The 25,962-nt window shown below is 35.7% G+C and overlaps 1 long non-coding RNA gene across 3 annotated transcripts in view; it reads right to left on the bottom strand.

Annotated features, from left to right (window-relative positions):
• Positions 1-25,962, bottom strand: part of LOC107545436 (uncharacterized) — a 284,522-nt gene that overhangs the window by 43,831 nt on the left and 214,729 nt on the right. For all 3 annotated transcript variants that reach the window (XR_001604023.2, XR_001604024.2, XR_015715437.1), the window contains exon 4: positions 9,383-9,455. This is a non-coding gene — a long non-coding RNA (uncharacterized LOC107545436). The remainder of the gene's footprint in view (positions 1-9,382; positions 9,456-25,962) is intronic.

The raw sequence follows: 25,962 nt of genomic DNA, 5'->3' as shown, positions 1-25,962 counted from the left end.
TCTGTTATTAGATTGCTGTATGATACTTAACAAATGACCAAGATTGCCTTAATGTTCTCCTCAGCTGGACTAATTTTTAGACAGGCTTCTTGTGACTGTAGGTCCCAGATGCTCTCTCCCCCGCCCCCCACGCTCCCCTTTTTAAAAAAAAACTTGCAAATATATATATTCTTTCCCTGTCCCTTTGAGATGTAAATTTTCTGGCAGCCTCTTGCCAGTTTCACGTCTAAGAAATGTCCTTCTCAAGAACCTGGGAGCCATTCCTATAAAATGTAATCATGATGTAACGGTCTCTATGGCTCCGAATAGCCTCAGCAATCTTAAGAAGATCCAAGCTGTAGATGCCATGCTACCTGATATCGAACTATACTACAAGGCCATAGTAATCAAAACAGCAATGGTACTGACATAAAAACAGACATACAGATCAATGGAACAGAACAGAGGGTCCAGAAATGAACCTACACCTACATGATCAATTACTGTTTGACAAAGGTGGCAAGATCATACATTGGGGTAATGATAGTTTATTCAATAAATGATGCTGGGAAAATTAGATACATGCAAAAAAATGAAACTAGACCACCTTCTTACACCATATACAAGAATAAACTCAAAATAGATTAAAGATTTAAATTTTTTTCTTAATCTCTTCATTTTATTTTATCAGGCCCACAACCCCCCTCCCCTATGACAGATATCAGTCTGGTGATAGCGAGTGTTTGAGAAGGGGGGTGGTGGCAGGTACATGTGGGCAAAAAGGGGGAAACGGGATGGACAGAGACTTTGCTTGGGGTGATGGGTGCAGGATGCAGTGCGCAGGTGATGTTTTGTTGAGTTGTACACTTGAAACATTTATGATTTTGTGAACCAATATCATCCCAATAAATTCAATTAAAATTTAATTAAACATAAGGCCTAAACCATAAAACTCTTAGGAAAAAAATAGGCAGTAAATTATTTGGCATCAATTTATAAAGAACTAATAGTACTCAACACCAAGAAAACAAACAACCTAATTAAAAAATATAGGCAGAGGACTCAAATAGGAACTTCTCCAAAGAGGACATATAAATGGCAAACAGACATATTAAAAAATAGTGAATATCACTAATCATCAGAAAAATGCAAATTAAAACAACAATGAGCTATCACCTCACACCTGTGAAAATGGCTATCATTACACCAGAAAAGGGGTTAAATCCAAAATTTATAAAGAACTAATAGTACTCAACACCAAGAAAACAAACAACCTAATTAAAAAATATAGGCAGAGGACTTGAATAGGAACTTCCCCAAAGAGGATATATAAATGGCAAACAGACATATTAAAAAATAGTGAATATCACTAATCATCAGAAAAATGCAAATTAAAACAACAATGAGATATCACCTCACACCTGTGAAAATGGCTATCATTAATAAATCCACAAATAAGTGTTGGCAAAGATGTGGAGAAAAGGGAACACATACTGTTAAAACATAATTTTCCTAAGAAGGTGAAATCACGACTCACATGAAGATATAAAAATCAATCATCTTAAAGAATTTGTTTTACTCAATGATACGACAGAACTAGGCAGATGCTATAATTGGTTCAAAGAAAAATATCAAAAACAAAATAGAATAAAAGAATATTGAGATAAATTCCTATAAAGACAAGGTAACTTTTGGGAGTACCAAGTCAATGAAATTAATAGACAAGACAGATTTTACAAATCTGTCAGTTATCCACAATTTACAAAATATTGGAAGTTATACAAGAGCTCAAAACTAATGACAAGGACTGGAATCTGATAACCTGGAAGGGTATACTTTAGACAATACATGGTTTTCCATTAGAACACAAATCTGTTTTTATGCAATGCATAGTAGTGGGTGTGCATATGTGTGTGTGTGTACTATCAATGATGTGCTAAAAATTTTCTCCTAAGATAGTGACAAAAATCAAATGGATAATAGTAGGCATTAGGGACAAAAGTGTAGGATATAGTAACTCAATTATTGCAAAATACCTAAATTGTCGCAAAATCATTGGTGGCGAATTTGGAGATATTTTACAAATTTTTATAATTACATAGCTTTTGAAATAGCAAGTCTACTTCTGGAAATTTGTCTTACACAAATACAGGCACATGGGAGCAAATATGTGTGTATATATATACACACACAAACACAACATTTATTTTTGGTTTTAAAGCAATAGTAAAAGGCTGAAACAATGTACATATTCATCCATATGTGTGAGCCTAAATAAATTGTGGTGGAGCTATACAATAAGTTATTTTATGAGTGATTTTAAAATGTGGCAGATCTACATGTACTCTATATAATGATCATCAAAATATAATCTTGTGAGAAAAATGAGGTTCATATAATGTAAGTAGCTAAAGATAAATAAATCTATCATTTCCCTCACGCTTGCACAGAAAATCTCTTGTTCTGTTTAGCATCTGTGGCATCATGCCTTGCAAATGTCTTTTTTACAGAACATTTTCTAAGATTGTGCTTTGATCAATGTCCCAGCAGAGCTGGGGACTGGCTCATTTTTGCTTCCAGCATATATTTTCCTCAAATTTTGTTATTATTACTTTGTGGAATTGTGTAGAACAGTAGATTACCCATATTCCCTTGGGGAAATGAGCTTCTCAGTTAACCCACAAAATAGCATCAAGTTCTTTGGGGTTTGGTTTCCTAACCTTTCAGTTAAGACTGAAGAACAATCTGAAAGGAATCTCAAAATCTATTTTTAAATGTATAAGATATTAAGATAAATTGTATTGTCAATACGGGTTTAGAGAATGTGCTTCTTTCTGAGTGCATGAGCTTAGTTCTCAATGTGGTGCTGTAATATTCATGGCCAACTCTGACCCAAGAGAACAAATACAGTACATTTCTAATTAGACTTTCTTACAAGGGAGATGAATCATAGTTTTAATCTCTGATATATAGCATTTTAGTACTCTGACCTTTCAGTAAAGGTACATACTTGATTAGAAAACATTTGAAATGCCCTTGCCATTGGTGGACAGAGTTGTAAATGGCAAAAGCAATGAAATGAGCCCCCAACTCAATATAGACTCTCCAAAGGTCAAGATGAAGTGGCCCATCTATTTAACTGTCCAGAGATATGAGGCATTCATCCTAGTACAGGGCAGTTTCATAATAAAGACCATAAAACAAAAGCTATGGCACAACATTAAGTGAGTTTATAGTCTGTATTAACAAGATAAAATTCCATATATTTATATATACATATACATAATATTCTAGAAACTGTACTCCTATAGGTGATTCTTCGTTCCCATCACATAACAGTTTTTATTCTAAAAAGGTTGACAGATACCCTATCAGGATAATTTTAAAAGGTTGTCAGTAAATTAAAAAGATTCATCAGCAACAGAGGGATTTCTAAAAGCTCCCTAAAAGAAAACCTTTCCTTGCTAGAGTCTGTTGTTGGTTTGCCTTTTCTGTGTGAATTAATGGATTGTTTTCTGCTCTGCTGAATTATTAAGCTTCTGATATCATACTTTTTCTATGCCACCGTCTACAAAGGCTGCCTTCAGAATTGTCACCTCAGCACAAATGAGTAAGTTTGAAAAACAAAAACAAAACTATTGGCTTGAAAAAAAGATTTGAAAGAAAGTAAAAAGAGAAATAATTTCATCATTAGGCTTTCAGGGTTTTATATAGTATGTTGTTAAATTATATTGGGACCCACTAAGATATCTCCAGCTCCCTGAGGGAACTGTAAATTTCTGAAATATTTTTATTAAATGTAATTTTTTTAAATCCTCAACAGAGGATATGTTTTCATGGATTTGAGAGAGAGGAAGGGAGAGAGAATCAAACCCACAACCTTTTGGTGTATGTACAATACTCCAACCAACTGACCCACCAGGCCAGGGCTTCACTTCAATTTTTAAGAGAAAATTTTTTGTTTTTTAAAAAATATTATCTATTGCAGTAAAACAGTGATGAAATGCAAGTACCTAAAATCCTGGAAATTGCTGTTTGAACTATTTAAATAAGCATTTGTTGGATTTTAAGAATAGTTTTCCTTATATTAATTCAATATAAACAAACAGATTGTTTCAATTCTTCATTTAATCATCCTACTGAACAAAAATTGAAAAAGCCTTTTCCATCATTCAGCGTACTTTTATATGTGAGCACTAATTACATAAATATTCCTCTGTATATGCTGTGTGCTTCTTAGGTAGAGCTAACTTTCCTCCTAATTTAATTGTCCTCCTTTGGCTTTCATGGAATCCATTTTTCCGATCTTATTTCTGCCTTTGAGCTACGGGTAGGGAAATGGGATTTATGGGAGATGTTCTCTGGTATTCTTCAGCGGGTTGCTCATTTTCTAACATGAATAAGACATATTCAGAACCTTTTTCAGGTCTCTTTGCTGAGAACTAAGTATCATAGTCTAATATACACAATAATGGGAAAGCTAGCAGTAATTTAAGTTATAATACCGTGAGCTATGTATTGCCTGTGGATTAAAAAAACCCAAAAACCACACCAATTGTGTACATTTGTGGAACATAAAATAAAAAAACCAACACCAACCCTGTAGCATCTTTAAAGGCTTCAAAATATTGTAACAATATTGATTAGTGAAACTAAACAAGAGTCTGCTGAGGTTGATAAAATAAGGCTATTGTTCCCATGTTAAAAATGAAAACATAGAAAAATGAAGAAAAAGAGGAAATGACTTCCATTGGTCTTAAAAGCAATTTCGTACTGAAGCGGTCCTTTCCCAGTGGTGCAGGCTCCAAGGTGTTCAAGGCATCTTTTCCCCTCCAACTTTCAGGCGGCTGGAGCGTAAACTACGCAGCAATACTAGTCAGCAGGACAAACATAAATGGCGCTGGGATGGCAGGGACAGGGCTCAGTGTTGGAAGTAGATGGCCCAGGACTGCTCCCACTTAGAGCAAGAAAAATATTGTGATTAACTCTGTAGCTGTCAAATTGCTGGGTCATTTTAGTTTAAGAGAGAGGTCTACACATTAAAATCCTAACCCTTCCCTTGATTCTTTACCCATGTTTCAGCATATCACTTAGGAATCAAGGTTGGCTTTTATAATGAGCCTGACCTTATCATAAAACAAGTGAGCAATTAGCAGAGCTTGGGCGTCTTTAGCATAGAAGTTTGAATTATTAAGCACTCCACTGAAAATAAGATTAAAAAGCACACACCAAAACAGTATTTCTGACACTGTATCAGAACAGGGAAGGGCTGGGGAGCAACTGGGATAGGATAGCCTGGTGTAAGGGCGAGCTCTCAGCTTTGGCTGCTCATTAAACACTTGATATTTGGAAGCATGGAATTATAATTTCAATTCCCAGTGCAATGGATGAATGTTTCTCCCCCCCCCAAAAAAAAAATCAATAAAAACATATCCTTGGGTGAGTATTTAAAAAAAGTTTGAAGTGAATAAAAATATTTCAGAAATTTATGAAGTTCCTTCAGGTAACTGGAGATATCTTAGTGGGTCCCAATACAATTTAACATACTATATAAACATTGCTCTCTCTCTCTCTCCCTCCCCCCCTTCCCCTTGCTCTAAAAATCAGTAAGCATGTCCTCGGGTAAGAATTAAAAATATATATATATTATTCTCCAACTTTCTACCCCACAGAAACACACTGGACGCTCTTGCTCTCTGGCTCCTGAGTGGTTTTGGCCAGTGGGGGACACTGGCAGATACAGAAGGCATGAGAGAGGAAGGCCACCTCTGGGGAAGGTGGCAAGTCTGCTCAAGGCAGCCTCTCTATTAAGTTTCTTCTCAGGTTCCTAATAAATGCTTCTTCCTTTTGTTTCTGAAGGAAACATACAGAGCACTGTACTGTCCTTTATGATTCTCTTTATTTTTGTCAGTGTCCTATTATTAAACACTGTTTGAAAAATAGTAAGTGTGCCATTTATTTGCTGCTGGGAGCTTGATTCATACGTCTTCGAAAACTGAGAAGTATTACACGCATCTAGGCAGGAACTACAAAGGGACAGAACAGATGGAACGGGAACCTTCATCTTTGTCACCATCAAACTGTTGAAGAGGAAATCAGAAACCCAGAGAGAGAGTCACTGATGAATGTCACAAGGCTACTGCGACTTTTCTCCTCTACTCCCCAAACTGTACCTCTGTAGATTGTTTTCAAGAAGGAAAGCCAGGCACCTCGGTCTCGAATTATAAAATGGCTGGATTGCAAAATTATAGAACCAACTTCACATAGCTTCTTGAATACAGCATGGCGTTTCTGCTGACTGTTATTGCTGTAACAAATTACTACAAATGTGTGGTTTACAGCAACACAAATTTATTATCTTATATAGTCCTGGAGATCGAAAATATGATAAGGGCTAAAATCGTAGTATTGCTAGAGCCTCATTCCTTCTGCAGGCCCTGGGGGGAAATCATTCTTTGCCTTTTTCAGCTTCTAGAGGCTGCTTGCCCACATCGCTCTGATCTGACCTCTGCTTCCATTGTCTCACCCCCTCTTTCTCTGCCCTTCTGCTTCCCTCTTATCTAGACCTTGGCAGTTATGGGCCTACCTTGCTAATGCAGGATAACCTACCCATTCAGGGTCTTATGCACACATGCAAAGTTCTTCCTGCGACATAAGTAACACATTCATAAGGACTGAGAATCAGAACATAGTTAACAGTAGGGGGGCATAATTTAGCCCACCATACGAAGTGAGGGACTTTTGGGGACAGAAGGATACGTGTACTCTGGAAATTGGGACATATTCTGGGTCTCACCAAGTAATAAATTCAAAGGCTAAATACAAGCTATACCAGCTTGCAAACACAGGATAAAGAGATTGGTTGTCATATGAATAAATTACTCTTTTATCATCTGGCAGAACTAGGATGCGTGACATTCTATGGAACAAATGAGCTCCATGGCAATAGATGGCCTGAGTCAATTTGCCAAGGGCCCCAAACTAGGAGTCCTGACCAGTGTGGAAGAACGTTAGCGGTAAGCTGTGTGTGGCAGACAACCACAGAATGGAATGTGAGGGCGGGGGGAGGTCACAAGATCATCGGGAGAGGTCAGGCCTCGTGTCAGGGAACGGTGCACTGTGCCACTGTGGAGGGTCAAAAGCAAATACGATAAATGCAATAAAGCAGCCACGTGCATATGGGCAACAGCAGCAGGCAGGATGGCCAGCGGCTATCACCCGAAGAGATAACGACAACTGCACCAGGCAAATAAGGCAGCCCTAGCGCCTTTCTCCCATCCTCCGGGCCATGGCTCTAAAATAACGAGAGGAGAGGAGAGGAAAAGGAGGTGTTGAAGACTGACCCAGGCTTCTCTTTGCCACTGGTGATTCCTGAACTAAACGAAAGAATGGATTTGAAGAGAGGGTAAATTATTGGCATTGTATATGAGGTTGAGTTTTTATATTATATTGGAATGGATGTTTTATAAACACAAAATATTTCCTAATTATAGAAACCCTCATAAGATATGTTCAGGAGTCCAGACAGAAAATCAGAGAGAGCACATTTTAAAATAATGAAATATAGCTATATTTTATTTTAAGCCTATCAAGTCCTGCCCATACAAAAATATTTATCAAGCTATGTGGATTAATATAACGTTAATCCCCTTTTCTCTACATTTTGATTCTGATAAAAAGAGAGTAAGGTTTCCTTCTAATCATGTAAGTATGATAGGGCTGTGTCTCTATAGCTCTCTTTTTGTTTATTTAATTCTAATCCTGAGGGGAAGGGAGACTTTTAAATAAATAATGTATCAATTTATACTTTGATAAATGGTGACTATTACAAATAAAAAAATTACTGAATGTGAAAAACTGATGAGTGTGAAAAGCTAAAACCTATGAAGGACAGCAAGGATGTTCCTTGAAGTTCCGGGATGCAGCCTAGAAAATTAGTTTGGGCTTGGTAGCACACCTCGGTAGAATCAAGTTAAGAATAATAAAAACAGTAACACAAACATACCTACAAACAAACAAAGTAGAAAACAACAACAACAAAAACCCTTTGGGATTGGTGTGAAAGTAAAGGAATAAAACTATGGGAAGGAAAATCAGAAAAATGCCCTTTATACATTAACTCCATGAACTCTGAAGTAGAAAATACATTTTACATCATTTTCTAGAAACCCAAGGTGTTCATAATCAAGTATGATATAGTAGGTACCAAATAAAAGCTTTCAGTAAATATGGAAGTTTCCATCATAGAAATATTTCTTGGATACATTTCTTAGTTTTATATCCAAAGTTATCCACCAATTAACTTTCTAAGAAATGATTGGTTTACCAGCATGTTTACCTTGCAAACATTTTTCTTTTACTTTATTCACAATTTCTCAAGTCAGCCTGCCTTTCCTATATACAGTCCTCTACACACCAACACAATGATACTAGGATGTAGGCATTTACTTCTAACCAACAGCAATGATTTATTTATACTTACCCTCAAAAAAATCAAAATAATAAATGTAAAAGAAATAGGGCAGAGAAATTAAATAGCATACAATTACCATTGAATCTGTTTCCTGGTTTTTCTTACAACTGGGTTGATACGTTTTTTTGTTGTGTTTTTTATGGAAAACCATGTCTATCACAGGCCACAAACTCAGTGATGTAATATCCTATGGTGTCCATGGAGAGATACCTGGACATTATTTTATATACTTTGGAATTAATTATATCAAATGAATTATATAAACTATAGAAAATCTCAACTTTCATACTTTACCATTAATGTAGGAATCATAAAATATGAAATGTGCAATCTGTGTGAGCATCAATTCATAAATATAGTCCACTTCTTGGAGTCTTCATATTATTGGGATGGGCTTTAGAAAAGTTCCTGGCAATTAAGTCTTCATTAAATGTCAACAATTATTAAATTGTTACTGTAGGTGTTCTAATTATTGGTTTGATTTGGAACACTGACAAATGGTCTATAAACTCTTAAAAGGACAAGAGCAATAAACCTCATTAGTACTAAAATCACTTGTTTTTAGAGATTTTACTGGCCTTGTTATTATTCAGTCTGGATTTCAATCTCTGATAGGGTTCGCAGACAGATTAATATTTGAAAATGAAAAATATTTGTCATTAAACCACTTGACACATCTTCAATTTGTTCTCCTTTCCCCCCCAAAATATCCATATAATTTTACAGATTTGAAATTAAAAACTAGAGAGTCCATAGGCCATTCCTTGGGATTTCCCAAGGATATGGGGAAAAACCAAAGCCCCATCTGTAATCATGTTTCAGTGGTGAGACAAAGCAGAAAATAAACATTTCTTACTTGAACTGATCAGGTTTGGACATGAAGTACCTAATTTGGACAAGCCTTTTAATGATATGGAAGAGAGAGCTTACCTTGTAAAAGGCCTTGCTCGATTTCCAAAGGGAAGAGCACTTGATTCTTCTACCCATAATGCGATGCTCATAGCTGACAATGAAGAGAAATGGCACCATTAGCCTCTTGAACTGCAGCAACCACAAGAGAGCAAAGAATTGGAGAACGGAATGTTAAATGGTTGAGTTCAAACGAACCATTGTATGGAGCAATTCAAATAAAGTTTTCAGGTCCAGAAATAATGTTTTCAGGGAACAGTATTTTGACAACTAATTAGGTAACCGGTAAATTTACAGTGCCCGTGACCCTGACTTTTAAGATTTTGTGAGTAATTTTAATTTACGAGTATATTGCTGGCAAATCACAAAGTTTTCAGAAAGTCAATTAGAAGCAAGTAGTTAATTCCCATAATAGAATCACAAATTACAGTGTCTTTTCCAAGTACTTCTGATTTAAATAACATCTATTATAGACCAAGCAAGCAATATCATTGTTTAAATTTTTCTCAGCCCCTTTTTTTTAAACTTGAGAAAACTAATACTGCCAAAGATTTCTCAGAACATGTGTCTGTAATTCCCTTACGTGACTCCTGGGTCACTGGGAAACTGTTAGCATTTACTGAACTTTATACAATTAGCTCTGTCCTTTGGGTGTTCAAACACATTTTCTTTACCCTTACACTGTGTATGGGAAGGAAAATTTACAGTGGAAATGTAGTCTCTCAATCTTCTCCATTCAAGTCTCCCAGGGCACTTTACAATCATTAAAAGTTATAATTAGCACTGAAGTACATTCAACTCCTAAAAGGATCATTTTTTAAACTAATAACTTTTTTTAACATCTGTATTTTAAAGTCTCAAAACAATTTAAGTGCTCCTGACTTCAACAGATAATGACTTCCTAAGCATACGAGGAAAGAACCCAGAGTATTTAAATGCTCCGAAACATATTTCCTGATCCCCTCTAGAGTCTGTTTATTGAAAATAGTCAACTATTTACATAATTTAAATAGTGTTTCTTTATTTTAAAGAGGTGTCAGGTAAGGAAATTAAGTAAAGCTATAGTAGTGTGTTACCTAAGAAACTATGATGAGAGTTGTGAATTTTACTTTATGTCTTAAGTATGTTATTAGTTAAACATAGGGCTTTATATTAATCTCTTATGCTTACAGGAGTTTAGTTTTATATGGTAGACATTGTTGGTTGGGGACTCAACCTGTATAACAGTCTTTTCTCCCAGCCATGTTCTAGCTGGACTTACTATACATGTGACACAGTTCTAGCCAATGTCATTGTCAAGAGCTCTGAAAGCTCTGACCTTTTACACTATTTGCAACCTAACAAAAGTGCCTGTCACAGTTTCATGGATGCTGGTGGGAGACACTGCTCTCTGGATCAAAGACAATGTACAGTTATTATTTACAACAACAGCAGTAATCACAGTTTTATCATCATTTTTTCCTGCTGATGGTTGAAAAATTTAGCCAGTAAAGAAAGGGTTAGCCCTTTGAAAATTAAGACTATTTATTACATAGACAGCAAAAATCAAGAAAAGCAAAGGTGCCTGCTTCTGTGTCATTTGTGCCTTAGGATAAGACGGAAACAGAAAGACGACAATACACCGAGCGTGGGAGGCCCCGCCGCTGAGGGTCGGTGTCACGCTGCGGCCAAGCAGTTCAGAGCCTACAGCTGAACCCTAGGAAGCCAAGGCAGACAGCCTCGCGGCTCATCCGAAGCGGGAAGGCAGGCGATGAAAAACAGTCTCACGCCAGCCTCCCAGGGGAGCAGGGAGGCAAGTGGAAAATGGCCCCGGAACAGCTCTTCACAAACTTCTCATGATCTCATCTTCCAGGAGGTCACGGGGCATTCAGCCACCACGTCGATCAGCGGCAGCGAAGCCCGGCCTGAGCGGCCTCTGCGGGCACGGGCAAGGCTGTCAGGGGGCCGGGATGGAGTCCCTCTCACAGACCCCCCAAACCTCAGTTCCCGCAGGCAATACAGTGAGAGGCAGTGGAACCCTACACGCCCAGTGAGTTGCATTATAAAAGGGGACTCTGAGCTTAGGGAACCTCAGCCTTTTACAAGGGACCAAGCAAAGATGCCTGCCCTTTGTCCCTGAAGGAGACGCTATCTTGACGTTACTGGACCACACAGCAGCTTGCCTCTGCTCTGGGACAGCCTGACAAGGCCACTTGTCCTGTGAAGGCCTAGAAAGGCTGCGAAGAACAAAACACTGTCAGCGCCTCTGCAGAGACACAAAGGCATAAAGACTCATGGAGAGCTGTCTCCAAATAATCACGTACTACGAAGGAGCAGATGGCGTCGCTTGTGAAGTTTCTCAGAAAGATTTTGCTTTCCTGACTAAAACAAGACAAAACAAAAATAGATTCAGCAGGTTCAAACTTTGCTTCATTACCCTTGTACGCCCTTCCTTAAACAGAAATATAATGTCTAATTATTACTAGGGGCCAAGGGGCCAAGACAAGATTCCAGGCAATAAGGATGGTAGAACAGGAAAACAGGACCCTATTTCCACAAGATGTTGTTAGAGTTTCAGTTGCCCCAGACTGCCTTCCTACTGTTTTTGTATGAATGTGTGTGTTCAACTATAGCAATAGATAAACTCATTCATGAGGATGCAGAAAAAGTTATAAATAAACAAATAAGTATAGCCTAAAGCAGCTGAGCTATAAAAAGGTTAACAGTGATTATAACATTAAAATAATTTTAATGTGTGTGAGCATATGAAAGAGAGGGAAGATGTTATTTGCTTAAGCAACTGTGAGCCAAATATTCTGCTTACACCTGAAAACATTCCGTAACAAAACAGCTTCAATACAGAAGAAAGTGTATGTTAGGGTTCTTTAATATCGAATGCTTTCTCCAAATCTCCATTAATGAATGGAGCCAGGCTCTCATTGGATGCTATTACTCCTAAATTAATACCACTGTCCTACACTTAGTTGTGTTACTATAGGAAATATATTTAATCCACACTGGGCTAGTTCCTCTTCTGTCACATTTAGGACAGCATTATCGAATTGGCTTGGTGGGAAGATTAAATTATAATGATTATAAATATATCTCCTGAAGCTCATATGCTTAATAAATATCAGTTTCCTTAGAGCAAAATGCCCCTGCTCACCTTCTGTGAAGATAATGGTGATTACAATTTTCTTTATTCAGTCTCTGCTCTAAAAATCTTTTTAATAATCATTAAGCATATCATTTACATCAAGTTTAACAGAATTTTTCAGATGTTTTTTGTCCCAAAGTCATGTTTGGTAACAGTTCATATTCACGAGCATTTTTAACTGAGTTATTATAGAACAAAATAGAACAGCAGTTAATTTAGTTGACCTATATTTCACTGGCAAATAGGTTTACTTAATTTCTTTAAAAAGTCTGGGCAAAAAATTAGGTAATTGAATTTTACCCACAAGTGAGGCAATATTTCTTACTTTGTCATCTTCATTGTTTTTCCCACCCCACAGCATTATTTTAGGCAATCATATTTTCAGTATGGGGGAAAAGAAGGATTCTTTGAGAACACGTGATAATTTGGTGTTTGGATGGAATAACAAGTTTTTGAAAAAAATTGTGCACTTTTGGAATACATTTGCTAATACTTTGTTGAGGATTTTAAGATCTATGTTCATAAGACACATTGGTAAGAAATTTTCCTTTCTTGTATCTGATTCTGTTTGGATGATCTCACAGAATAAATTAGCAAGTGTTTTCTCTGCTTCCAGGATCTGGAAGAGATTGTGTAATTTCTTAAATGGTTGCTAAAGATAGCTCAATAAACATTTACAGCTATAAGAATAGATAAAGTCATTCATGATGAGTATACAGAAAAAGTTTTAAAAAGTTAAATAATTACAGCCCACAGCAGCTGAGCTATAAAAAGGTTAGCAGTGATTATGCCATTAAAATAATATTAATTATTACAACATTATTATGAGATAATGAGTGATATTATTCTAGAATACCAATCAAAATGAGCTGAGCTATGAAATTTTTCATGAATGACTGCCTGGAAATAAAATAAGAATGTAAATGCGAGGGAGAGAGTCAGGCATGTGGCCTGAACCTGAGTCACAGATGGAATGGTGACATGGCACGCTAAAGGAATTTGCACCCAGCGATTAAACATTTGTCAAGTGCATCCCTAATTATCACAATTTCATGAAGTGGTGGGAATCAAAGTCACCATATTTTACAAATGAATAATGTGCCCAAAGAGGGGAAGAACTACCAAGTTTGAGTTCCTTTCTCTCCAGCACCCTGCTACTTCCACAGGACGCCATGCTGGTTTCCTGGATCAGAAGACAGCTGCCTGGAAAGGTGTAGGTGAGAGGATTTAGAAATATTCTGCTAATTTGTCATAAGGTTATCCCAGTGACTTAGCATTAATACTAAGTCACTGAATTATTCCTAGTATTAGTGATTAGAAGGCTGGATGACTGGATAGATGAATGAACAGAATGGAATCACAAACAGATCTTAAATTTGAATCCTAGGAAAAAGGCAATCCAATTAAAACAAAAGGGCAGTTTCCTAAATTGTTGTAAACTGAGGATCTATGGTTTGGGGTCTCCTCATATTAATGAGGTTTGAATTCAGTTTGGGTAGAGTTTTTCTCACTTCATCGGAGTTAGGACCCTTCAGTTCTGCAGTATGTGAATGTGAGCCAATTCAAATAGGTGTCAATGGTAGGTGGTAGTAATAGTTCTGGAAGGTGACAACATGGAGAGTTGCAAAAAGAATATATTACTTCTGAAATACACAAAGAAAATATAACTTTATATTCTATAACTAATTTGAGTTTCTATAAGAGCTCCTACCCATTCATTGGTAGCAGATGTCAGGAAAACTTATGAAGCCAATGAAACAGACAAAAATGATTACTGTCCCATTGAGTGTATCCTTCCAGGTTATCTCGGCCTTTCACCGACTTTGATTTTAAAACTTGGAAAGCTGTAGAATTCTAATAAAAAATGAAACATATTGACAAATGTTTTTGTAAATTCATTTCAGTCTTTCTAATGGCTGTTAATATTTGTTTTTGAAATTCTCCCTTAAACCAGTTTTAACATCTACTATTTATTTCATTAATTAATAAAATATTTGAAATATGAGAAAAATATTTCCACCAGTAACATCATTTAGGTCTTATGTTTTCTTTATAAAATGTTATTAATTAATGATTCAATTTCTTTAATAGATATAGGTCTGTCCAGATGACCTATTTCTTCTCACATGAATTTTGTTAGTGTGCATCCTTCAAAAAATTGGCCTACATCATATTAGTTATCAAACTGATGGGCAGAGATTTGCTCATAGTATTCCTCTGTTATCGATGAATGTCCCCAAGTCAGTAATGATAATCCATCCTTTATTTCTGATATTGACAGTGTTTTCTATTTTTTCTTAATAAGAATAGCTATAGATTTATCAATTTCATTGATCATTTCAAAGAACAAGCTTATTTTTTTACTTCTCTATTTTTTCCTGTTTTCAATTTTATTGATTTCTGTTCTTTTATTTATTTTCCTTCTGCTTTCTTTGAGTTTAAATTGCTCTTCTTTTTCTAGTTCCTTAAGTGAAAGTTATTGAATGTTTCTTCTTTTCTTACACATACATTCTATGTTGTAAGTTTCCCTTTACGCACTATTTTCACTATGTCTCACAAGTTTTAATCAGTTTCATTTTAATTAGTTCAAAATATTTTTAATTTCTCTTGAGACTTCTTTAACCAAGTTTTATTTAGAAGTGAGACTTTATTTCCCTAACTACCACCATATTACTCTCATCCCTTTTAAAACAAAAATCCTTGAAAGAATCATCTCTATTTCCTACTCCCAAGTGTTCAATTTCCATTCGCTCCCCAAGTCAGTCAAACAGACCAATTCTGGTTACATTATAATCTTTGTTTTTAATTTTATTATTTTTTATTGTTGACTATTATTTTAATTGTCCCTGTTTGCAGATGATATGATCTTATATACAGAAAACCCTGAAGATACCACAAAAAATTAAAATGTTAAAACTAATAACTAATTCAGTACAATGTAAGATACAAAATGAACAGAAAAATAACTTATGTTTACCCATACTAACATCAAACTATTTGAAAAGGCAATTAGGAAAATAATCCCAAAGAATAAAACACTTAGAAACAAACTTAACTAATGAGATAAAAGACTTGTACACTGAAAACTGCAAAACATTGATGAAAAAAGTTAAAGAAGACAAACAATAAAAAGATATCATGCTCATGGACTGTAAGATTTAATATTGTTAAAATGTCCATACTACGTGAAGCAATCTACAGATGCAAAGAAATCCCTTTCAAAATACCAATGTCATATTTTTTACATAAATAGAAAAAAATCAACTCTAAAATTTATATGAAATCATAAAAGATCCCTCCCAGTAAATCAACCTTGAAAGAGAAAAACAAAAGTTGGAGGCATCACACTTTTTGATATTTAAGTATACAGTGTTACAAAGCTATAACACTTAAAACAGTGTGCTACTGTCATAAAGACAGATATATAGACCAGTGGAACAGAACAGAGAGCCCAGAAATAAGTACTCAGATATACAGTCAATGATCATGGACAAGGGTGCGAAGAATACACAAGGTGCAAGTAACATTTGCTTTAGTAAATGGTGTTGGGGAAACTGAATATGCACATGCATAAGAACGAAATTGAACTCATTTTACATAAAATACACACACACAAAAACCTCAAAATGGATTAAAGATTTAAATGTGAAATCTGAAACCATAAAATTCCTAGAAGAAAATAAAGAGAGAGAAAACCCTCCTTGACACTGATCTTGGCAATGGGCGAACAGATACAACATAATTAACACAGGCAACAAATGCAAAAATAGAAAAAAGTACTATATCCAACAGCAAAAGGTTGTGCACAGCAAAGGAAACAATCAAGAGTGAAAGACAGTCTACAGAATGGGAGAAAATATCTGCAAACTATATATCTGATAAGCGATCTATATGCAAAATATATAAAGAAATGCCACAATTCAGTAGCAAAACATCAAAACCAAACAAACAAAATACAATTATAAAATGGGCTATGAATTTGAATAGGAACTTCTCAAGAGACATACAAATGGCCACCAGGAATACAAAAAGATGCTCAACATCACTAATCATCAGGGAAATGAAAATCTAAATCACAATGAGAAACCTTACACCTGTCAGGATGTCAATTATTTTTTTAAAAAGTGTTGGCAAGACTGGCAGAATGTGAGGAAATTGGAACCTTTACACACCATTGATGGAAATGTAAAATGGTTCTCTGCTATAGAAAACAGGAAGAAAGATCCTCAAAAATTAAAAACAAAACTTCCATATGACCTAGCAATCATATATAATTTAGGTACATATCCAAATATGTAAAATTAGGACTTTGAAGAGATTAGAACTCCCATGTTAATTGCAGCACTTTTCACAATATCCAAGCACTATTCACAATAGGCATAAAACCTAAATGTCCACTGATGGATGAATGGAAAAAGAAAATGTGATATATACATATAACGGATTATTATTCAGCCTTAAAAAATGAAATCCTGCAGTATGCAACACGGTGGTTGAAAAAGGTATTGTAAGAAAACTACATACCATTTCTCTTGTCAACATATATTCAAAAAACCCCCCCCAAAATATTAGTAAACTGAATCCAATAATGTATAAAAATAATTATACAGCATGACTAACTAATTTTCCCCAGGTATGCCAAGCTGGTCTAACACTCAAAAATGAATTTAATATAATCTATCACATCAACACACTAAAGAAGAGAAAACACATGATCATATCAATAGAGGCAGAAAAAGCATTTGAGAAAATTCAACAACTATTCTTTACAAAAATTCTCAGGGAACTAAACTAGAACAGCGAGAAACTTCCTCTACTTAATAAGGAATATTTTAAAAATCGTATGGCTAACATCATAGTTGACGATGACAAGCTTGAATATTTCCTAGTAAGTGTAGATTCTTTCTATATAGGGAAGGGAAAAAATAGGCTTGCAGTTGTTTGTATTAGAAAATGATACAATAATTAATAAAGACTAATACAAGAATAAACTCCGTTTTGTATACTCACAACTGTAAGCCTACTTTTGCCCCACCTGTATGTGTGTAGTATATTTATTCAGAGTATATTCAACTTGGGCTAATTTGAAACTCTCCTTTTTTCTATTTTATGGCTTTGAATCTCTCTTAGAGATGCAATTAACACTCCGGAAGCAAAGATTTCAAACATTTTTGAAACTAGGAGGGAGTTTCCTCACTAATCTTTATGGGACCATCAATATTTTACAATCATTTCTTTTTCTCACTTGGCTATCAGTATTGAGTTACCATCATCATTTTAACACAAATTTCACATATTTCAACACAAGACATAATATTAGAAGAAGAAAAACATAACTTCTCATGCCAGGCTTTATTTCAATGGCTTTACTCTGTGCCAGTTTAATCTTGGCCATGTACTTTCTCTTTTATTATGAATATTTCTGAATGATATTTTAAGTGATATCAAGCAAAGCTAAAAATTGTCAGCTCGGGCATTGAGTCTCAGTGAAAATTATGTTCATTAATTTGAGGAGTAAAAAAACCATAGGAACAGTTTCGTCACACTTTTGATGTGGCACCTGGCACCTATTTAATTAAATTAACTCTAATAGACATGATATACTCATTTACTACCTCCTTCTCACATTTTTGTTCTGTCCTGTAACACAAAAAACTTAGAAAACATCTTGGGTATCACAAGACTGTGGACTATTTTTGAATTTTCCCATCTGAAGTTATTTTAGGCTAATAAATTCTATTTTGTTCATCATTCATAATTGCAACGTTCATCAGGGACAAAGAAACATGTGAATAATCATTTTCATGTCAATGATCTACCATCATGAATATTTGGAATGAAAATAATTTATATGATTTTTTGTGTGTAGGGCTGTGAGGGCTACGTTAAGACTTGAAAGCATCTCGTCCTTGACCTGTGCTCTTTGAGACCATCTGAAATGTGACATAGGTAATCTCGCTTAGGAAATTTAAAAGAATCCAAAATTTTTGTAGATTTATCTTAAGACACATAGTGGGCTTTAAGGGCGTCCCGCTTAAAGGCAGTCCCACTGAAGGGGAGACAGGGCGGCTCAAGCAGACCACGCTGATGAACAGGTGCGCGCAATTAAAGCGCCAACAGAAATTCCGAGGAACCCGCGGGCACCGAGGAGGAAGAAAGAACTCAATAATCTAATTGTAATTTTAAATTAAATCACTAAAATTGTTCTATTCATGCCATAGCTAAGTCAACTTTACTTTGAAAAACAAACATGACATTCAGTTGGATGAGGCAGATTATACATTTTACTGTGCCTAAAACCTCGCCATAAGCCTGTCCTATGAATTATCAGGAGTCTCCGAGCCTTTGGAATGTTGTGATTAATGTGGACAGAACAATATTTTACCTAGTCTAGGAGGAGAGAGAGAGAGAGAGAGGGAATATGGTATTTGAATAAACAAAGGGATTTATAAAAAGATGTTCTGGATCCTTCTTTGAAACAAATTAGTAAAAGGTGATCACAATCCAAACAATCAGCTTAAACAAGCTTCTCCTTTGGGGTGGATGAATTGCCACCGTAAGAGTCTTAACAGAAATTTCCTCTCTTGTTCTGTAAATTTAGAATATGATGAGAGATTACCAATAGTCCTTCCAACTGAACACATTGCTGTGGCTTTTCTGTTGTATTACACTATGTGCATAAAAATCTTAGCAGTTATTAGGAGAGCAAAGCATTTACTCAGAGTTTCTGACTCAGTGGTTCAATTCTCCGCTGCTACTTTAGGAGCCTTCATTAGGAACATCAGGGAGACGGTAAGAGAGCCACAGAAGAGCAAGAGCTTGAGAGCCAGGGCCTGGAGTAAGTCTTAGAAAGTGTGCAGAGCATCTGCGTTCCTCTACAGTAACAAAAAAGCAACGGCTGTTACAGGAGCAGCTGCGCACAGAACAGAGACACCACTTCACCTGCCAACAGGGTCCTGGCCAGCCATGCAGACAAGGCGGAGGGGTGCGGAGGGCTGCAGGCAGAGAAAGAGGGTGAAGTGGGGAGAGGGGTCTTCTCCCCGCATAAATCTGCGGGCAGGAGATGGAGTCGCACACACAGGGGAGGTACAGGCTTGTGTGCCAAGCAGGGGATGAAGAGCACCCAACTGCCCGGGCCCCTGGCACCTCACTCTTCAGGCTTCAGCCAGAGGCCCATTAGGCCAACTGGCCAGAGACATGCAAAACTCAGACATACAAAAAAAAGGCTTTTCTACTCTTTAAATAAGATTTTGACAACGTATACAGTTCCACCAAATTTGCTTTTTCTTATGTCTGTGCACGTGTGAGATTCTTTTAACGCATAAACACTTCCCAGAAATCCCAAACCTCCAAACTTTTGATACTAATGTGTTAGATCTGCAACATAAAAGGAAACAAAATGTTATGCCCACCATCTTCCATTTCTTTCAAATAATCTCCCACCTCACAAATTATATGTAGCTGTGAAATAAATTCAAAACTCTGAAGAAGGAGGAAATGAAAGATTGAGCCCCGCTGGTCTTGGGCCCTCATTGCTACCTATATCCCCATGTTTATAAAATTCAGTAATTTAAAAAGTTTGTGAACCCAAACCAGCCTGTAGGGGTCTTAGAAGTTGACAAGCTGTCCTAACAAGAAAATTAACTGAAAATTAACAAGTGTCCTTACATCCTTAAAAGAAGTGAGGACACAGAGCCAACCACTGCCTAAAAACATGCACAGACAAGCAGAGTCACAGCTTACCCGAGAAGGAAACATCCTCATGCCCATGCCAGGCAGGGAGTCCACGGCTGCAACTGACAAACTGCTGGAGGCTCAGACCCGTCTACTCTAAGTGTTAAAAAATTCAGGGAGACCCACTACCGGTCGGGGGCCCTCCACACTGTTCTCACAGTGAACATCCGGGGAAAATCCCCTCCTGCTTCCAGCCTGAGGAGGGAACTCGGAACTACTTTGAAACACACCAGGCCACTTTAATACTTCTTAAGGAGGTCAGCCTTCAGGAGAAGCTAATTAACCAGATATTAATCAGCTGGGACATACGCCAGCTAATTGATCTAGGGAAAGCGAACTATGCTACCCCTGGAGGCTACCCAATTCCCGCCCATGTTAGCCATCCCCCCAGCCTAAGGAGGGAAACACCGACAAGCACATGTGAGGCTCACAGCTCAGGGGCACAGATTCACTGAAAGGCGGAGGCCTTACCATAGAATGACAGAGCTCTTCCCAGGCCCAACACATCATCACCACATTACTAAAGTCTTATTTATGGCATTTTCTTTTCCTCAGTACATGATGTCCGGCTCTCAAGAAAAAAAAAAATCACAAGGCATATCAAAAGGCAAAAAACAAAACAAAACAAAACACACACACACCAATATCGTTTGAGGAGACAAGGGAAGCATAAGACCAGGTATGGTAGGAATGTTAGAAGTATCAGACCAGGAATTGAAAACAACTATAGTTAATAAGCTAAATGCTCTAATGGATAAAGTAAACAGTATGTAAGCAGAAACACAGAAATCCTAAGAAAGAAACAAACAGAAATGCTAGAGATCAAAAACACTGTAACGCTGTAACAAAAGTAAAGTGCATTTTCTGGGCTTATTAGTAGGGGGAACATGACTGAGGAAAGAATCCTTGCCTTGAGCATTTCACAATAGAAACCTCTAAACCTGGAAAGCAAACATAACAAATGACTGAAAAATATAGTAGAATATCCAAGAACAAGGGAATAACTACGAGATTGTAATACACACGTGATGGGAATACTAGGAGAAGAAAGAGAGAAAGGGACAAAAGAGATATTTAAAATAATAATGACTGAGGCTTTCCTCAAATTAATGTCAGTTCCAAAAATCTCAGAGAACACCAAACAGGATAAGTGTCAAAATACTACACCTAGGCACCTACGCATACCTTTCTCAAACTATTGAAACGAGATTAAAAAAAAATACTGAAAGAAGAGAGAGCTGGAAAAAAAAACACCGTATCTAAACAAAAGTAAGAATTACAGCCCACTTTTGCACAGGAAAAAAAACATACAAGTAAGAGTAAAGATAAATATTTAACATGTTAAGAGGGTTAGAAATTAATTCATTAGTGGAGAATTCTGTACCTTGTGAAATTATCCTTCAAAACTGAAGAAGAAATAAATACTCATCAGACAAACAAAAATTGAGGAAATTTGTTGCAAATAGACTTGCCTTGCAGAGAATGTTTTTAAAAATTTCTTTAAAACAAAGGAAAATGATAAAGGTTAGACATTGATATACATAAAGAAGAGCATTAGAGAATAAGTGAAGATGAAATAAAACCTTGTTTTTTTATTCCTACTAATCTAACAGATAACAGTTTGTTCAAAATAATAGCAACAATGTATTAAATTATGTATGTGTTTATAATTACATATGATTAAATATGTGTATACATAAGTGAAATAAATGACATTAATGATACAATGAATGAAAAGAAAAAATTAAGATTATTTTGTTATTACAAGGTACTCAGTAAGGTAGTTTAGTGCTATTCAAAACTAGACTTGGATTAGTTGTGAATGTATATCGCACACTCTAGGGCAACCACTAAAAAATGTAGAAATATAACTATAACATATATGCTAAGAAAGGAAGAAAATGGAATCATATTAAATGCTCAATTAAAATCACAAAAAACAGAAACAGATTGGAAGACAAATATAAGAAAAAAAGAGCAAGGGCAACAAATAGAAGACTAACAAATATTATGGATATGAATCCAACTATCTTAATAATTTCTGAACATCAATGGTCTAAATGGACCAATTAGAAAACAGAGATTGTAAGACTGGGTCCAAAAAGAAACCTAAGTATATGTTGTCTATAAGAAAACCACTAATAAATATAAAGACATATATAGAGAGATTAAAACTAAATAGATGGAGAAAGATGTACCATGCTAACACTAATTGCAAGAAAGTGGGAACAGCTATATTAGTTTCAGGTAGACTAGATTTCAAAGAAAGGAAAGTTATCATGGAAAGAAAAGGGCATTACATAATGATGAAGAAGCTGAATTTCCAAAAACACATAAAAACCTTTGAAGTATGTGTACCTAACTAGTAAGTGTTAAAATAAGTGAAGCAAAAACGGTATGTATGGAATTATAGGAAGGAATAGATACATCCACTTTACAGGGGAAACTTTAACTCCTCTCTATCACAAATGGACAGATGCAGTATGGAGAATATCAGTAAGGACATCGTTGAACTCTAAAACACTTAATCAACTGGATATAATGGACTTGTATAGACGAAGTCATACAACAGCAGAAGAACGCATATTATTCTCAAGTTCATATGGAACATTTACCAAGATAGACACATTCTGGTCCACAAAACCATAAAACATACCCTTACAAATTTATTTATTTATTATTTATTTATTTACTTTTAAAGATAATGTTTTGTTTTTTTTTTAAATATATCTTTATTGATTTCAGAGAGAGGAAAGGAGAGGCAGACAGAGAGATAGAAACATCAATGATGAGAGGCATTGATTGAGCCCGCAACCTGGGCATGTGCCCTGACCAGGAATCAAACCCTGATCGTCTGGATCCCAGGTAGATGCTCAACCGCTGAGCCACGCCCGGCCGGGCACCCTTACAAATTTAAAAGAATAGAAATCATAAAATGTCTGCTCTCAGACAACAATGGCATGAACTGGAAGTCAATAATAAAGATACATGGAAAATATAAACATACTTGAAAATTAAACAATACACTTTTGACATAGGTCAAAGAAGAAAATATCAAGATATTAAAATTTTAACTTAAAAATTTTTACATAAAAATTCTATATTTTTAAACAAAACAAAAATTGTGGGATGAAGTGGAAGCAGTGCTTAGAGAAAATCTATAGCATTGAATATATAAATTAGTTAAGAAGTAGAAAAAGAAGAGCAAGTTAAATACAAGGTAAGCACAAGAAAATATATAATAAAAATTAGAACAGAAGTCAATGAAATTGAAATTATCAACAAAGACATAAGCTGGTTTCCAGAAAAAAATCAATACAATAGATAAGACTCTAATCAGGCAAATGCAAAAAAGGAAAAGAAAAAAAAGAAGACACAAATAACCAATAACAGAAATAAAGAAGGGGACACTACTGATCCCATGGAAATTAAAATATAATAAAGAAATACTATCAACAACTCTATCCTGAAAACTTTGAGAACCAAGAAAAAATAGACCAATTCCTTAAAAGACACAATTTGCCAAAACTCACACATGAACAAATATACCATCTGAGTAGGCATATATCTATTAAAGAAATTAAATCAACAATTAATAGCCTTTCAAAACAGAAAGTACCAGGCCCAATTGGGCTCACTGGTGAATTTTAAAATGCATATATTGCACTGTGTGCCCACTACCCAAAGTCAAATCATCTTCTGTCACCATATATTAAGGTCCCTCCACTAAATGTATATTTTAAAAACACAGATATAAGGAAGAAATTACACCAATTCTCTATAATCTCTTTTAGAAAATAGAGGCAGAGGGAATACTTCCTCTCTCACTCAATGAGGCCAGCATTACTGTAATATTAAAAGCAAAAAAAGAAATTACAAGAGAACTATGTATAGACCAATTCCTCCCATGAACATGAAGCAAAAATCCTCAACAAAATATTAGCAAATCATATCCATCCATGTATAAAATAAATTACTAAGTTGGATTTATCCCAGATATGCAAGGCTGGTTCAACTCTTGAAAATCAATTAATGTAATCCATAACATCAGCAAGCTAAAGAAGAAAAAACACATGATCATATCAATAGATACAAAAAAAGCATTTACAAAATCTAACAACCATTCACAATAAAAATTTTCAGTGAACATGGAACAGAGGGAAACTTTCTCAACTTGTTGAAATATATTCACAAAAGTCCTACAGCTAAGATCACACTTAATGGTGAGAAATTAAAAGTTTTCCCACTAATATCAGATAGAAGGCAAGGATGTCTGCTCTCACCACTCCTTTCAACACCATACTGAAAGTCCTCGCTAATACTATAAGGAAAGAAAAGGAAATAAAAAGTATATAGATTTGGAAAGAAGTCATAAAACTATCCTTATTCACAGATGACATGATTGTGAACAAAATACCTGGAACTGAATAGTTATTATAGCATTTTTTAGGAAACAAGTTTAATACACATTTATAAATTTATTTCCTGTATACTAACAATGAATGAGTAGAATTTGAAATTTAAAACACAATAGCATTTACTTAATATCCCCTCAGCCCCCAAAATAAAAATGCTATTAGCTTTATAGATAAATCTAACAAAGATGTACAGATCTATATGAGGAAACTCCAAAACTGATAAATGAAATCAAATAACTAAATAAAGGAGAGCTAGTCCATGCTCCATGGAAAGGAAGACTGTCATCAAAATGTCCTTACTTCCCAGCTTGATCTATCAAAATCTCAGCAAGTTATTTTATAGATATTGACAAACTTATTCTAAGGTTTATATGGAGAGACAAGATCCAGAATAGTCACATAACAATGCAGAAAAAAGTTAGAGGACTGACACTACCTGACTTGAAGACTTACTCTAAAGCTATTACAGTAATCAAGATAGTGAGGTACTGGTGAAAGAATAGACAATTAGATCAAGAAACTGAATAGAGAGCCCAGAAATGGACCCCCATAAATATAGTCAACTGATCTTTGACCAAAGAGCAAAGCTAATACCATGGAGCAAAGCTAGCTCCTCAACAAATGGTGCTGGAACATGACAATGACATAAACACAGACACATACACAAAATGTATCTAGACACAGGCCTTGCACCTTACTCAAAACTTCTCATAGACCTAAATGTAAAATGCAAAAGTATAAAAACCCTCGAAAATAACAGGTGAAAACCTAGATGACCTTGGGTATGGCCGTGCCTTTTTGGATACAACACCAAGAACTTGATTCATAAAAGAAATAACAGATAAGTTTGAGTTCATTAAAATTAAAAAGTTCTGTTTTGGGGAAGACAGTATCATAAGAATTACAAGGCAAACCACAAACTGGGAGAAAATACTTTCAAAGATATTTGATAAAGGTATATTATCCAAAATATACAAAGGGCTCTTGAAATTCAACAGTAAGAAAACAAACACCCTGATTAAAAACTGGTCTGAGATCTTAACCAATACTTCATCAAAGATATCTGATGGCAAGTAAGCATATGAAAAGATGCTCCACATCATATGTCATCAGGGAAATGTAAATTAAAACAGTAATGACCACAATTCACAATGAAGATACTGCAGTTTCTGGAGGCCATGCACTAAAAAACCACTTGCCACCTTCAAAGAGCAGAGACCAGAGGACATACAAGGAGAAAGATACAGAAACTGCCCAGAAACTCGCTTAAGGATTGAAAGACATTTTGCTAAGCTGCTTGGAGTACCACCAGC

Source organism: Miniopterus natalensis, chromosome 12, assembly GCF_054644295.1.
Source record: "Miniopterus natalensis isolate mMinNat1 chromosome 12, mMinNat1.hap1, whole genome shotgun sequence".
Taxonomy (NCBI): Eukaryota; Metazoa; Chordata; class Mammalia; order Chiroptera; family Miniopteridae; genus Miniopterus; species Miniopterus natalensis.
Note: the sequence above shows the minus strand (reverse complement) of the source record. Positions and strands in the feature narration are given on the sequence as shown.